Here is a 13,019-nt window from a genome sequence, read left to right as displayed (position 1 = left end):
ATTCAAAACAGCTTCAGGAAGGCCCTGAAACCAACTAGATTTACTAGGCTCTTCCCTGCCAGAGTTCAGGGTCCCTTTCAGAAGAGCAGAGCTAAGCTGCCAAAGACTCTCAGAAGAGCAAAAGTTCTAAAGACCCTGAGACCAGACCAACTGCCTGAAAGAAACAGAAACCAACCAAGATACCTGGAAGAGTTTTAGACTGGCGTTAACTGTAAAGGACACTCTCCAACCTGTCAGTGGCCTGCAAGCTCTGCTGTATGCTTCAAGTCTCACAGCTTTCATGAGTTGTCACCCATATTGGAATTTGCCTTGGTGATGCAGCTGTCGTTGAGTCATTTCTACTCCTGTGTGTAACCCCTCACTCATATTTCCTCATATTCCAGTAAGTAGCCAATAAAACTAACTGGTTCACCAAGTTGGGTTTTGGTCTATCATAAGTTCCCTGTCTGGCTCAAGGCCAGCCTAGGCTATAAGACCTTATCTAGGAAAAAAAAAATGATATTGTGGAGTTGAACATGCCTTCTGATGCTGAGGAGAATTGCCTGTGAGTTCAAGAAAGAATACACAGCAAACCCCTATCTCAGCCACCACCCCCCCCCCCCAAAAAAAGGACAGGGTGTTGGCTCTGTCTCTTAACAATTAGACTTTATTATACAATCCAACAATCCTATACAAGAGGGAAAAAGGGTTAAAGGGAAGCAAGAGTAAACCTTCTGGTATCTGTTCCACCAGACGGATGGACCAGGTGTCTCTGGCCTGCACGTTGGTGTCTCCCCAAATCCACCTGCAATCCTGCTCCAAAAGCTGCAGCCTTCTCTCCTCTGCCTGCCTGCGTCTCTCTTGAGTGAGTAATGGCTGGTCTGGGGCAGGATCCCTGCCCTCATCGATGTTCAATTAGAAACACAATAGCTGCAGGGCAGTGGCGGGGTGCTCGCCTTTAATCCCAGCACTTGGGAGGCAGAGGCTGTGAGTTCGAGGCCAGCCTGGTCTACAAAGTGAGTCTAGGACAGCCAAGGCTACACAGAGAAACTCTGTCTCCAAAAACCAAAAACCAAAAACCAAAAACCAAAAAAAAAAAAAAAAAAAAAAAAAAAAGAAACACAATAGCCAGGCTGGAGTTCCCGGGTCTACTTCCTGAATTTCAGACCCAGGATGGCTCCATTCAGTCTCTCCATGGTGTTTCCAAGGGGCAAAGCCGGCCAAGACTGCTTTCACCTGGGACAAAGCTTACAATCCTTTCCACAACAGGGTTTCTCTGTATAGCCTTGCCTGTCCTGAACTCATTTTGTAGGCTAGGCTGGCCTCGAATTAAGAGATGATTTGCCTGCTTCTGCCTCCCTAGTGCTGGGATAAAAGGCATGCGCCACCACGGCCTGGCAGGTTTATATGATTTGTAAAGCCATGCTGAGACTTCACAGGGAATATGGTATTTTATTTTATTTTGGTTTTTCTTTTCTTTTTTCTTTTTTTGGTATTTTGAGACAGGGTTTCTCTGTGTAGCCTTGGCTGTCCTGGACTCACTTTGTAGACCAGACTGGCCTCGAACTTACATCGATCTGCCTGCCTCTGCCTCTGGAGTGCTGGGATTAAAGGGTGTGCCACCACATCCGGCGGGAATATGGTATTTTATTGCTGGCATCCTATTACTAACTCTATTGAGAATGACTATTATCTAATTTTCATAAATGAGAAAATTGAGGCTTACTTTTCCCAAGGCTACAAAGCACACCTGTACTTCCTAAGTCTTCCTGATAACCTGTATATGCCTGAGTTTACGATCCTAGCACCTGGCTACCTAAGTTAAAGCCCCACTAGCTAAATCCTGGCTTGTTGACCTTATGTTGTTACTAAACTTGTTCGTCTCTTCCTTCATAAAAATGGAATAAAGAAGCTGGGCGGTTGGGGCTGGAGAGTTGGCTCAGTGGTTAAGAGCACTGTCTGCTCTTCCAAAGGTCCCGGGTTCAATTCCCAGCAACCACATGGCAGCTCACAACTGTCTGTAACTCCAAGATCTGACACTCTCACACCAATGCACATAAATTAAAATAAAAAAAATATATAAAAGAAGCTGGGGGGTGGTGATGCACGCCTTTAATCCCAGCACTCGGGAGGCAGCAGCAGGCGGATTCGCTTCGAGTTCCAGGCCAGCCTGGCCTACAAAGTTAGTGCAGGACAGCCAAGGTTACACAGAGAAACTCTGTCTCGGAAAAAAAAAATGTAATAAAGAGGGCTGGAGAGACGGCTACATTGCTAAAGATGAGACTCAACCAAAACTACAAAAGGGAATGAGGATATATTTATTAACCATGTAGGGCTGCTGTGATGATTTACATTATGTGGAACATGGAGTAAGCACTCACAGGGTCAGCTATCACTATTTCTTCTGGACCGGTATTATTCACAGGCGATATAATGTGAATCAAACATAGTGACAGTCTGTCTCAAATAAAATAAAATAAAAATAAAAAAAAAAGAGAAGTAATATTAGCCGGGTGTGGCGGCTCACGTCTAATCTCAGCATTTGAGAGACTGAGGCAGGACTGCCATCACTTTGAGGCAGGTGGGTGATACAAAGTAAATTTCAGGCCAGCCTGTGCTATGCTGTTGAGAGACTGTCTCAAAAAACCAAAAGCGAACAAAGATGGGTTTCAAGTTTTCCAAAAAACGACATTTTAAGTTACTAAATACACGCAAAAGTATATAATCTGTTCTGCAATCAACCAAGTCCCTTCTCAACTCGGGGTAGCCACGTTTCAAGGCCGTCAGGGTTCCCCGGGAAGAGCAACGAGCCCCAGGCCCCGCCCCGCGCCCCTCCCAGATTACATCATAGAGCCCACCAGTCAGGGCCGGCGCGGCCCACTTGGGCCCACCCGCGCCTAGGCCGCGTGCGCTTTCCCTAGCATCCTCCCCTCTGGGAAAGGAAGCAGCGGCCATCTCAGAACGGTGGGGGCGGCCTGAGGCTCGCCATTCGCTGGGGCATCCGCGGGCGGGAGGCCGCAGCCTAGACCCCCGACGCGCGCCTCGCCAACGGTCCGTCGCTCGTGCGGCTTCCACGGAGAGGTCAAGGAGCAGGGGCCGGCGTGGATTGGTTCGCGGCGCCTCGGCCCGCCCCTCGGCGTCACCCATTGGTTGGGGCGGCGCCCGCTGGCGGCGGGGAGGCTCCGCCTTCGTGCCGGCCTTCAAGAGGGCGACGAGGAAGCGGCCACCTCCCTGTGCCCCGCCCCTCCTGCTTGCTCTGTGGCTTCTGCGGCTCCTCCCGGCTGCTCCCGGCTCCTCTCTGCCCTCTCCCGGCTTCCTGCGGCTCCGGCTCGGGCTCGGCGGCGGCGGGTGAGTGCGGGTGTGATCGGGGACGGAGGGTCGGCCTTCTCACTGTCCCCCGAGACACTGCCCCTCCGGTTCTCGCGGCGGCCGCCAGGGACCCCCACAGGTCCCGCCCGAGGCGGGGAAGGGCGGTGGCTGTCCGCCTGCGGGACACCGGGGGTGGCTGCGAGAGGGAGCCCGGTGGGGGGCCTCCGGGCGTGACCTTTGCCGTGTCGGAGGCGCCTTCTAAGGGGACCGTAGCGGGCGAGACGGGCCAAGAGATCCTGCCTCGGGGCGTCTGAGGCTGGGGAGCCCAGCGGCTTGCCTCAGGCTGGACATGTGCTTGGGTCTCAACACCCGAGGGTCGGCTGCAGCCTGGGCCCTTGGGTGGGGTTCGGGACGCAGAGGGACACCAGGGTCGTTTCTCCAGGCTTCAGGCGGGGAGTCAGTGGGATGTGGGAACCGAGGCGAGCCTCCGGGTGTCCTGTCTGGGTGTTATGGGTGGGGCTGAGGGGTGGTCGGGAGAATCCTAACTCGAGCCCTTGTGTGCGTGGGCGCCGCACAGTTTGGGGACTGACGCGCGGCTGTAGTGTCTGGCTTTGAGAATGCAGAGGGGGGTCACGTAAAGGGTGCGGAGCCGGGAAATAGGGACCAGGACTAGCTGCGGCCGTCCGAAACGTTACTCACAGCAGAGATTGTGGTTTGTTTGGCACACCGGACGAGCTCTTTTTGGACTGTTAGAGCCGGAGCTCAACTTTAGTTGAGATTGCCTCCTGGGCGTGTTTGAGAGGTTTTGCTTATCTCTAGGATTGTGTAGATTAATGCGTTTGCTGCTTTGGGGGAAGAGACTGATTTCCCCACAGGTTTGTGTTTTAGGAATCCAGAACTCGCCCCCTCACGGAGGTAGGTTGTAGCCTGTATTTCTCAGGGAAGATTAGTGTTACCCAGCTTTCTGTTGGAATCCCCCTTGACTCTTTAACTCTCCTGGTCCAGTTACAGTATTTCTCCCCCCGCCCCCCCTCGCCTCTGCAGTGTTTCTTGCTCCCAGTGAGTGTCTCCCGCCCATTTTTCTACTGCTGCGCTTTTGGCAACTGCCTCTGCTCTTTCCCAGGGATGGTTGTGGCATTGCATCAGGGGATATTTGTGCTTGTAATTTGCTCACTCAGCCCAGGAGGGGGGAGAGAATAGTATGGTGCAGAGATGGGGGTGAGGGGGTGGGGTGGGAGGGTGACAAGCGAGAAGGGGGCGGCGGTTGCCGGCCGCTTGGCTGGATAGGCAGAGCGATGGGTGTGGTGAGGGAAATACAGCTGCTCTAGGCCTATAGGGTAACACTGCGCAGTCATCAGTGCAGATTCAAAGACCAGCAATAGCAGCAGCTATTTTTATAAATCAATCCTGAATCCAAGCTGAGCACATGGATTTAGAGTGAACAGTTGTCATGCCCTAACTATGACAGGCTGAGTGTTTGGTAGACAACACTACAGTTGCTAAGCAAGAGACTCCATCTATCTGAACAGTGCAGCAGGTACTTGGAAGTTTGTAACTTTTTCTCTACTTCGAGGAGTGTGTTCAAGTAATGGCTTTTCAATTGATAGAGTTTGATGGCCCATACCACTTCCTTTCAAATATGGCAGGCATTAAAATTTTGTTAAAAAAATTTTATCACGGTCATAATCTCCTTTCACATTTAGTTTAAGGTGATTAAAGCTATTGCTCTTTTGAGCTAATACCTACCAACTTCTAGGGACTTTTTTTTCCTTCTTCGTGCAAAGCAAACTCAGCAGGTTTATGAATCAGGTTCCAGTGTGTGTTGGAAGTATTGATGCCTTGTACACACTTGGATTTAATTATCCACTGGCCCAAAACACCTCCATTGTATTGTTCCTGGCAGCCTAATCAGTAGTTGATTATAGTATTGGAATGAGGGCAATGAATGTTCTCAGGAATATTTTAATTTAATCAAGTTATTGAAGCTTAGTGAGTTGCCCTTTTTGAGAGAGTTTCTCTGTAATAGCCCTGGCTGTCCTGGAACTCACTCTGTAGACCAGGCTGGCCTAGAACTGAGATCCATTTCCTTCCTGCTTCTGCCTCCTGTGTGCTAGGATTCAAAGCACGAACTACCACTGCCCTGCTGTTCCTCAGCTTTTCAAATGCTAGGATTATTGGTATATGATACAATACTCAGGGGTGTGTCCACTTCCCAGATTTAAAAACATCTATTCATATGTTTAATAGTGTACCTGTGCTAAAATCTCAAATATACAAATAAGGTTGCATTCTGTATTAAAGTCATTTTCCATTGTTTGATGACAAACGAAGGAAGCACCTGCATATTGTCTGTCTGTCTCCCTGGGATTGGGGTCTTATGTTGGCCAGGCTGGTCTGGAGCTCCTGCACTCAAGCCATCTTCCTGTCTACGAATGTCATAGTTATGTCTCAGCATTCAGCTTTGGGATTTCCCCCCTTGTTTTTCAAGGCAGGGTTTCTCTGTAGCCTCGACTGTCCTGGACTCACTTTGTAGACCAGGTTGGCCTTGAACTCACAGGGATCCGCCTGCCTCTGCCTCCCAAGGGCTGGGATTAAAGGCATGCTCCACCACTGCCAGGCAGCTTTGTGATTTCTTATAGCTAGTTTAGCTTTAGTTTGAGAATTGGTTCTTCTTTGTCTTTTTTTTTTTTTTTTTTTTTTTTTTTTGAGACAGGGTTTCTCTGTGTAACAGTCCTGGCTGTCCTGGACTCATTTTTGTAGACCAGGCTGGCCTCAAACTCAGGATAGCTAGGACTGCAAGAGAAACCATCTCTCAAAAAGCAAAACAAAACAAAACAAAAAAATCTTTTATTTTGAAATAATTTTAGGTTTAGAAGAGCTGAAAAAAGGAGAGAGGTGGGCCCGGAGAGATGGCTTAGTGGTTAAGAGTACCACCTGCTTTTCCAGAGGTCTTGAGTTCAATTCCCAGCAACCACATGGTGGCTTACAACCATCTATAATGAGATCTGATGCCCTCTTCTGGCATGCAGGTGTACATGCAGCTCAAGTATTCATATACATTAAATAAATAAGTATATCTTTTTTTGTAGTTTTAGTTTTTGTATTTTGAGACAGGGTCTCTCTGTTTAGCTTGGCTGTCCTGGACTCGCTTTGTAGACCAGGCTGGCCTCTGCCTTCCCAGTGCTGGGATTACAGGCGTGCGCCCAGCTAACTGGCTAAATAAGTACATCTTAAAAAAAAAAAAAAAAAAGGGAGAGGCATAAAGGGAGTGGTGGCCCACACCTTAAATTTCAGCACTGAGAGGCAGAGGCAGGCAAATCTCTTTGTTTGAGGACATTGAAGACTATGTTTGACAAAAACCAAAGAGGCATGAAGATAAGTTAGGACAGCTTGCGCTGTGGTGAAGACTGTTTCAAGAAAAGATGGCTTGTCCCAGCATTCAGGGAGGCAGAGGCAGGCCGGATCCATAGAGTGAGTAGCCAAGGGTACACAGAGACACTATGTCTTGAAAAACAAACAAACAAACAATGGCTTAGCTGGCCTATGGTGGCAAACTATTTATTTGGCAAACTCTTTTTTTTGTTTTTTGTTTTTTGTTTTGTTTTTTCGAGACAGGTTTCTCTGTGTAGCCTTGGCTGTCCTGGACCCGCTTTGTAGACCAGGCTGGCCTCGAACTCACAGCGATCCACCTGCCTCTGCCTCCCGAGTGCTGGGATTAAAGGCGTGCGCCACCACGCCAGCTCTGGCAAACTCTTTTAATCCCAACACTCTAGAGGCAGAGGCAGCTTGGTTTATTTATTTTTTATATTATTTTATTTTATTTTTTGGTTTTTCGAGACAGGGTTTCTCTGTGTAGCCTTGGCTGTCCTAGACTCACTTTGTAGACCAGGCTGGCCTCGAAATCACAGCAATCCACCTGCCTCTGTCTCCCAAGTGCTGGGATTAAAGGCGTGCGCCACCACCGCCCGGCTTGGCAGCTTGGTTTATAGAGAGTGTTACAGGACAGTTAAGGCTATATAGAGAAACCCTGTCTTGAAAAACAGAAACAACAAACCAAAAAACAAACCTCCCCTCAAAAAAACCCAAAGCAGCAACAACAACAAAAAAACCCCAAACACAGAGGATCCTGTCTCAAACAAACAGGTAGAAGGCATACCTGAAGCTGTTCTCTACTGGCATGGTTGTATTTGGGCATTCATATGCCCACATTCACACGCTCAAATGAATATACACATACACGTTAGAGAGAAAAGATACAACAAACAGTATGCACTTTTAACTTCTGAGCCATCTTCAACCCCTCCCCCCCCCTTTCCCTCTTTCCCCCTCTTTGAGACAGGGTTTCTCTGTGTAGAGCTGGAGTGACTCTGTAGATCAGGCTGGCTTGGAACTCAGAGATCCAGCTGTCTGCCTCCACTTTCCAAGTGCTGGGATTAAAGGTGTGTGCCACCTATGCCCAGTTTATTTTGTCCTATTTAAAGCGTTCCTTCCCTCCCTCCCTCCCTCTCTTCTTACCCCTTTCTGTCTCTCTGCCTTTCTCTTTCTTAAATCTGGGCTGTGGTGTATATGCCTTTAATCCCAGCACCTGAGAGGCAGAGGCAGGTGGATCTCTGAGTTTGAGGCCAGCCTAGTTTACAGAGTGCGTTCCAGGACAGCCAGGGCTACACAGAGAAGCCATGTCTCAAAACACCACAACGCAAAACAAAAAATTCTTTGTATAAGAAAATGACCCAGGGCTGGAGAGATAGCTTAGCAGTTGAGAGCATTGTCTACTTTTCCAGAGGTTCTGAGTTCAATTCCCAGCAACCACATGGTTGGTTCACAACCGTCTACAATGAGATCTAGTGTCCTCTTCTGGTATGCAGGCAGAACACTATATGTTTAAAAAAAAATGACCCAGAGGCAAAGGCAGATCTGTCTCCATGAGTTTGGGGCCAGGCTAGTCTACAAAGTGAGTCCAGGACAGCCAAGGCTACACAGAGAAATCCTGTCTTGAAAAAACCAGGGAAAATTTTTTTTATGTTTGTTTGCTATTTATTATGTATACAGTGCTCTGCCTACATGTACACTTGCAAGCCAGAAGAGAGCATCAGATCACATTGTAGATGGCTGTGAGGCACTACTTGGTTGCTGGGAATTGAACTCAAGACCTCTGGAAGAGCAGTCAGTGCTCTTAACCTCTGAGCCATCTCTCCAGCCCCTATGTTTGTGTTTAAATTGAAAAAGATTTACTTGTATGCCTGGTTTTGCCTGCATGTATGTGCACCACATGTGTGTACCTGGTGCTCAGGGCGTACTGAAGAAGGTGTTGGATCCCTTGGAACTGGAGTTGCGGGAGATTGAAAGCTACCTGTGGGTGCTGGAAACCAAACGGGGTCCTTTGCAAGAACAAATGCTCCTAATTGCTGTGCTATTTCTGCAGTCTCTGTGTTTGTGTGTTTTCAAACAGTCTTACTACATGACTCTGCTTGGCCTGTAACTTGCTGTGTAGCCCAGTGTAGCCTCAAACTTGTCGCATTTCCTGTTTCTGCCTTCTGAGTGCAAGGATTGTAGCTCTGAACCTTGCCCGGTGAGAAAGCGGTTTTTGACCACTTTTGATCCGAGACTGGGAAAAATACTCCTCAAATTTCCATTAATATGTCTTCACAAGAGCTGGGCAAGGTAGAGCATGCCTTTAATCCCAGCAGAGGAGGGAGGCAGAGGCAGGGAGGCAGAGGCTGGCGGATCACTCAGTTCATGGCCAGCCTGGACTACAGAGCTAGTTCAGGACAGCTAAGATAACAGAGAAACCCTGTCTTGAAAAACAAAACAAAACAAAACAAAACAAAACAAAAGTCTTCACAGATTTCTCATTTGACATTAAAAAAATGAAGATGGAATGTAGATATAAAGCTCATCATTTACCCCACAGAATCAGCTGACTTGCAGAGATCGGGGCCCTATAGGGTCTGACCTAGGTCCTCTGCATATCTGTTAGGTGCCTGTGTAGCTTCCTGTTCTTGTGGGAATTCTAACGCTGGGGGAGAGGTTGTCCTGACTCTTTTTGCCTATGTGTGGGACCCTTTTCTTCCTACTGGATTACTTCATCCAGCCTTGATGTGATGGTATGTGCCTGGTCTTCTTGTAGCTTGTTATGCAGTGTTTGGTTAATGTCCCTGGGAGGCCTGATTCCCCCCACCCCAAGGCGAGGCAGAGGAGGGGTAGCTCTAGGCAAGAGGGGAGGTGGGGGAAGAGACTGGTGGGAGGAGAGGGAGGGAGAAACTGTTGTGGGGATGTAATATATAAGAGAATTAAAAATATTTTTAGTTAAAAGAAAAACCTCACCATTTAAAAATCATATATTTGGTGGTTTTTGGTGCGTTTACAATATTCTGTAATGAGAACCTAATTTTAGAACATTTTCATCATCCCCCAAAGAAACCTGATAACCCCGCTAGCAAGCAGTTGTTCTCTGTTCACCTAACCCCTAAACTTCCTGCTGGTATTCCGCATGTATATTATATAAATGAATCTATATAGTAAATGGCATTTTGTGTTAGCTAGTGTAATGCTTTCAGATTTATCTATATTATAGCATATGTTAATTCATTTGCCCATCAATAGGCACATGGGTTGTTTCTATTATTTTTTAAAAATTCCCCATATTTTGTTTTTTCTTTTCTTAGCTATTATGAATAATGATAATATTGGACATTCATATTCTTTTTTTTTGGTTTTTCGAGACAGGGTTTCTCTGTGTAGCCTTGGCTGTCCTGGACTCACTTTGTAGACCAGGCTGGCCTCGAACTCACAGCGATCCGCCTGCCTCTGCCTCCTGAGTGCTGGGATGAAAGGCGTGCGCCACCACCGCCCGGCTTGACATTCATATTCTTATGTTTTTGTATAATGTGCGTTTTTGTTTTTGTTTTTTGAGACAGGGTTTCTTTGTCTAATTGCCCTGGCTGTGCTGGAACTCTCTTTATAGACCAGGTTGGCCTTGAACTCACAGAGATCAGCCTGCCTCTGCCTCCTAAGTGCTGGGATTAAAGGTGTGCGCTACCACGCCAGGTGTATAATGTGTTTTTTTCTAAGTATGGTCTTGCTACAAAGCCAGTCTTTAATTTGGTATCCTGTAACTGGGATTACAGGTGTAAGCATCCTTGTTGGCTTTTATTTTGGTCATATGTTCACCACGTTTAACCTTCCCTCTGCTCCCCAGACATGTTTAGCCTCTTGAGAAACTGCCAAACTCTTACAAGTGGCCATTTGTAATCCTATAACAGTGTATGAAGCTTCCAGCTGTCTCACATCTCTCACTTTGTGATCACTGTGGGTCATCAAGTGGCATCTCATGATTTTGGTTTTGATTTTCCTGTTGACTAACGTGCTTACTGACCACTTGTGTATATTCTTTGGAGATTTGTATTTAGATAAAAAAAATTTTGTGTTGTGCTTGTATTTTGCCTGTAAGCCTGTCTGTCATGGTGTGTGTGCACATGTGGCGTCTGATAAAGAGCTTTAGGACTTAGTTCTTTCCTTCTCTCTCCACCATGTGGATCTCAGGGATAGAATGAAGGTCCTCAGCCTTGGTGGGAGTCTTCTCCTTACCCAGCTCAACCATCTTGCTAGTTCTATATTCATATTTTTGTCCTTCCCTCTCTTGGCTCTGCCCGGAATCAAAACTGGGGCCAAGCACACGCTAACTTAAGAACTGTCCCACTTGACGCACAGACTCCGTGACTCTAGTTCCAGGGCATTTGATGCCTTGCTGTGACCTCTGAGCATCAGACTTTCACTATAGGCCAAATACTCCTCCTATACAGTAAATATGCACAACAACAACAACAACAAAATGAAAACATATACTATGCTACTATAGCATATTCCCGACTCTCCTGCCCATTTAGAATTAGGTATGTTATTATTATTATTATTATTTTTTTAAGATTTATTTATTTATTATGTATATAGTATTCTGCCTGCATGTGTGCCTGTCCGGCAGAAGAGGGCACCAGATCTCATTATAGATGGTTGTGAGCCACCATGTGGTTGCTGGGAATTGAACTCAGGACCTTTGGAAGAGTCATCAATGCTCTTAACCTCTAAGCCATCTCTCCAGCCCGGTATGTTATTATTTGTGTGTGTGTTTGTTGCATGCATTTGAGTCAGTCTTTTACTGAACCTCAAACTGACTCAACATTTTGGCTAGGCTGGCTGTCCAGCAGACTTTTGGAATTTGCCTGTTTCTGCCCAACAGTGCTGAGATTACAGGCAAGCAAGCACAGCAAAGCTCAGATTTTAACTGGAAATGAACACTCAACTTCTTTCTTATTTACTGAGCCTGGATTCTTTTGGCTTTTTTAGACAGGGTTTCTCTGTGTGGCCTTGGCTGTCCTGGACTTAGACTTGCTTCCAGCTCACAACGATTGCCTGCCTCTGCGTCCCTAAGTGCTGGGATTACAGGCATGCACCACCACGCTAGCTGATTAGCTTTGATTTCAAGTTTAACTTTTAAAAAATGTTATTATGTATGCAGTGTTCTGCCTGCATGTACAACTGCAGGCCAGAAGAGGGCATCAGATCACATTATAGATGGTGGTGAGCCACCATGTGGTAGCTGGAATACAACTCAGGACCTTTGGAAGAGCAGTGCTCTTAATTTCTGAGCCATCTCTCCAGCCCCAGCCCTGATTTTTAATTATTGAGTTGTAATGTTCTTTATATATTCTACACAAATCCTTTGTTTTAGGTTTTGCAAGTACTTTTCCCCCATTCTGTAGAAAAATTTTATTTGCTTAGTGGTTCTGTTTGATCTTTTGAGATCAAAAGATCAGGCTTACTGTGTAGTCCTGGCTGTCCTGAACTTAACTCTGTAGAAGGCTGCCCTCAGACTCAGAGGTCCTGCCTCTGCCTCCTGCCTCCTGAGTGCTGGGACTAAAGGTGTGAGCCATCAACTCCCTGCTAGAATTGATTTTTTTTTTTAAAACAAGGTTTCTTTGTGTAGCCTTTGCTGTCTTGGACTCATTTTGTAGACCAGGCTGGCATCGAACTCAGAGATCCACCTACTTCTACCTCTCAGAATGTTGGGATTACAGGTGTGACACCTTGCCTCTTTTGTTTTTTATTAGTATGTGTTTGTTTGTATATAGGTAGGTCAGAAGGCAACTTCTTGGGAACAGGTTTTCTTTTTCCACTGGGTTCTGGGAATCAAACTCAGGTTATCAGGCTTGTGCAGCAATGGTGTTGGCAGTCATCTTTTCTTCCTACCCCCACCCCCCTTTTTATTCTATTTATTTATTTTGAGGTAAGGCCTTACTCTATATCCCAGGGCGCCAGCACTCATCTGATGAGCCTGCTCTCAGCCTTCCTCCTGCTTCATCACAGGCATGCTTCATCCTGCCTAGCTAAGCCTAATCTTTCCTAATGTGAAATGTATCTGAAGTCCAGGAAAGGTAATTCTCTCAAATTCTCTGTCTCTCTATATGACTTCCTTTCAAATATTCTTTGTTTCTGGTATTTGCAACACTAAATATCAGAGACTTCTGAGAGTTATAGTAGGAACCATAAGTTGATTTTATGTATTATTATTATTATTATTATTTATTATTATTATTATTATTATTATTATTATTATTATTATTATTATTATTATTATTATTATTTTGGTTTTTCGAGACAGGGTTTCTCTGTGTAGCCTTGGCTGCCCTAGACTCGCTTGTATGTATTATTTCTTAGGGAAGTGTGTTCTGGCT

General features: G+C 46.3%; 1 protein-coding gene across 16 annotated transcripts in view; it reads left to right on the top strand.

The window, feature by feature from the left end:
* Positions 1-2,857: 2,857 nt before the first annotated feature.
* MAP4 (microtubule associated protein 4) overlaps positions 2,858-13,019 on the top strand; it is a 131,638-nt gene continuing 121,476 nt past the window's right edge. For 3 of the 16 annotated variants that reach the window (XM_084752541.1, XM_084752545.1, XM_084752543.1), the window contains exon 1: positions 2,861-3,327. The gene's annotated coding sequence lies outside the window, so the exon portion shown is untranslated. Of the gene's footprint in view, positions 3,328-13,019 lie in introns of all 16 variants that reach the window. The other 13 variants (XM_084752537.1, XM_084752536.1, XM_084752532.1 and 10 more) reach the window with 12 other exon arrangements.

This window comes from Acomys minous, assembly GCF_964271855.1.
Source record: "Acomys minous genome assembly, chromosome: 13".
In the NCBI taxonomy this organism is placed as follows: Eukaryota; Metazoa; Chordata; class Mammalia; order Rodentia; family Muridae; genus Acomys; species Acomys minous.
Note: the sequence above shows the minus strand (reverse complement) of the source record. Positions and strands in the feature narration are given on the sequence as shown.